This window comes from Mustela nivalis (assembly GCF_964662115.1).
Source record: "Mustela nivalis genome assembly, chromosome: 15".
In the NCBI taxonomy this organism is placed as follows: domain Eukaryota; kingdom Metazoa; phylum Chordata; class Mammalia; order Carnivora; family Mustelidae; genus Mustela; species Mustela nivalis.
In genome coordinates, this window is record NC_139034.1 from 68,022,909 (window position 1) to 68,026,045 (window position 3,137).

General features: G+C 40.6%; 1 pseudogene across 1 annotated transcript; it reads right to left on the minus strand.

The window, feature by feature from the left end:
- Window positions 1–1,973: 1,973 nt before the first annotated feature.
- LOC309849213 (SWI/SNF-related matrix-associated actin-dependent regulator of chromatin subfamily E member 1 pseudogene) lies at window positions 1,974–2,616 on the minus strand (annotated as a pseudogene). The gene has a single exon. The product of its transcript is annotated as an SWI/SNF-related matrix-associated actin-dependent regulator of chromatin subfamily E member 1 pseudogene (transcript).
- Window positions 2,617–3,137: the final 521 nt, after the last annotated feature.

Genomic DNA, 3,137 nt, shown 5'->3' on the forward strand with positions numbered 1-3,137 from the left:
ACATGGTATGAAAAGTGATCTGACTCTCTCAGATGAAGGAATATAAATTAGAATACAAGTTTTAGAGAAGTTAGATGTTTGTCTCAAACCCACATGGCCAAGACAAATTTTTATAGGAGAACCTGGGAGAGAAAAAAAAAAAAAATCGACTTTAATAAATGTTGCTGGAATTTGGGATTTATAGCCCTTTAAAAATTCAAGGACTTAATTGTGAGTAAAGCAGACATCATTTTGCTGTCATCAAAAACTGCAGTCTAGTGGAAGAACCACTTATTAAAAATAAGATGATAAGTGTTACGAGGAAGGACAAATGCAGTGTGCTGTAAATGAACAATCTTAGTCTAGATAAATGTCCTCAGCGTTTGCTTAAAAATAAAACTTTGATCTTCTCATTGAAATCTAAAGAATGAAGTTTAGGGGCGCCTGGGTGGCTCAGTGGGTTAAAGCCTCTGCCTTCAGCTCAGGTCATGATCCCGGGGTCCTGGGATGGAATCCCGCATCGGGTTCTCTGCTCGGCGGGGAGCCTGCTTCCTCCTCTCTCTCTGCCTGCCTTTCTGCCTACTTGTGATCTCAGTCAAATAAATAAATAAATCTTTAAAAAAAAAAAAAAAAAAGAATGAAGTTTAGCTGACCAAAAAAAAAAAAAAAAGAGAGAGAGAGATAGAGAAAGAGAAGTCAAAATGGGTGGAGCAGAAGGAACAGTTTGTGTGATGGCCTAAGGCAGGGTGTACTGTTGCTCACTAGAGGAAATGAAAGACAGAGTGAAAGAACAGAAAAATGTTAGAGATAAAGCTAAAGAGTGAAGTGCAAGCCAGATAATGGTGGGCCTTGCACAGGTTAAAAGTGGGGAAGCCACTGAAAAATTATAAACAAGAAAGATGCAGTCAGATTTGCATTATCAAACAATTGTTTTTCCTGTACCATAGAAAAAAGATTTGCAGAACAGAAAGAAAGTGGGACCATTTGGAAGGGTGTTGCATTAATTCAGGGAACAATAGGTGATCCCTTGGATTAGGATTTTGGCAGAAAAATTGTTGAGAGATGCAGAGTCTGAGAGCTATTTAAGGAGGCAAAATCAATAGAGCATCAGACCTCGCTGATACAGGGGACAAGAGAGATGGGAGAGTGTCTTAAAGGATTCTCAGGTTTCCAACTTGTCCAATTGGATGGATGCTATTATCATTCATTCAGATAGGAGTCATTAGAGGAAGATACTGGAAGTTCACTATTGAACATGGAAACATACAAATAGGCAGTTATCTGGACTGCAGACACATATGTACATATTTCTCAAGATGGAAGCTATGGGCATGGTGTGAACACTTAACTGAAGGACGCTGAGTGAGAAATATCATATGACCTATGACAAACTGCAAAGAAATTCAACAGTGAGGGATTGGATAGGAAAAAAAAAAAAGGACCATCCATGTGGTTAAGAAGGGAAAATTAGAGCATAAGAGGAATGCCAGGAGAGCATGGTATAGAATAAACCAAAGCAATACGCTGTTGTTTTTATTATTGTTGTTATTATGAATATTAGTTTATTTAGAGACAGTGGTTTAATGTTAACTCAGAGGTAGTACAAAGTGTTTCTGAAATAATAGGTAAAGGGAAAGTTGAAAAACATTCCCCAGACTTAGAGATACGAAGAATGGTGATGCAAAAAGGAAGAGCTCTTTAAGCAGAGGGGAGAGTAGACAGATTGGAATGGAGCAGAGAATGAAAGCATGCTGAAGAAATCTCTTTCTTTCCTTCTTTTTAAAAATTTTCATTTAAAAAAGTATTTAGAACACATAAAACAAGGCAACATTTATTCTTTCTTCTCGTCTTCCCGTGTGGGGTCCATTGGTGGCTCCTCCATTGTTGCTCTCTGAGACAGCCTTACTACCACTGGGCTCCTCCTCAGCCATCTGGTCCACCCCCTCCTGCCCACTCTCATTGTCTTCGGGAGTAGGTGTGCCTTCCTCAGTGTTCTATTGGCTCTCTGTCACTTCTTCTACCTCCTCTGTCTCCACTGGGATACGCTTGTGCTCTTTCTGTTCCGCAGTCTTACTAGCAGTTTGCTCTCCCTCAGGAACCATGCTGCTCTGACGGCCTTCTACTTGCTGGGCCATCTCTCTCGTCTTCCCTTTCCTCCTGCCTTTTTCGAGCCTGTTCCTCTGTCTGTGCAATTTCCGGGGCAATTTTTTTCCAACCCACATCTACTTTCAAACTGCACCCACTTCTATGTTCATTGTTAGAAGAATCTATTCTTTCCAGGAATTTCGTCTTCTTTTCCTGGTGTTGCTCCTCTGCTTGAAAAAGTTCAGCTTCTAGTATTTGCTGTTGAGCTATTAAGGACTGGACTTGCCTTCTAGGTGTTGTGGCAGCCGACCAAAAGTCTGACACCACACTCTTCCTGGGGATTTCACTGATGAGGTGTTGGTGTCTCTGGAAATGGACAGTGACTGTATGATTTGCTGAAAGCCATCATCATCATCATTTGGATCTTCTGCAGAATGCTCACATATGGTTCTCCTTTCTCCATGCGAGGCTTTCTTCCTCCAGAGCAGCTTCTATATGACTTTTTGCATTTATGTAAGGAGAGTATGCAGGGAACTTAAAATAGACCTTCATAGATTTATGTTCTGCTTTGTATTCATTCACATAGTCTCATTTTTTTCATTGGTGAGATCTTGCTACATGCCACCAATAATCTGGTATTCATTCACATAGTCTCATTTTTTTCATTGGTGAGATCTTGCTACATGCCACCAATAATCTGGCCCAACTCCCACACCTTTGGGTCAGGGTTGGAAGCTTTTACTTGGTCCGAGAACTTTCTGCTGTATCTCATGTGAGGCATCAGCTGAGTATATGACTTTTTGCATTTATGTAAGGAGAGTATGCAGGGAACTTAAAATAGACCTTCATAGATTTATGTTCTGCTTTGTATTCATTCACATAGTCTCATTTTTTTCATTGGTGAGATCTTGCTACATGCCACCAATAATCTGGCCCAACTCCCACACCTTTGGGTCAGGGTTGGAAGCTTTTACTTGGTCCGAGAACTTTCTGCTGTATCTCATGTGAGGCATCAGCTGAGTATCTGGTGGACTTGGGTGTTTTGAAATGGTAATACCAGAGTATGTTGAGCT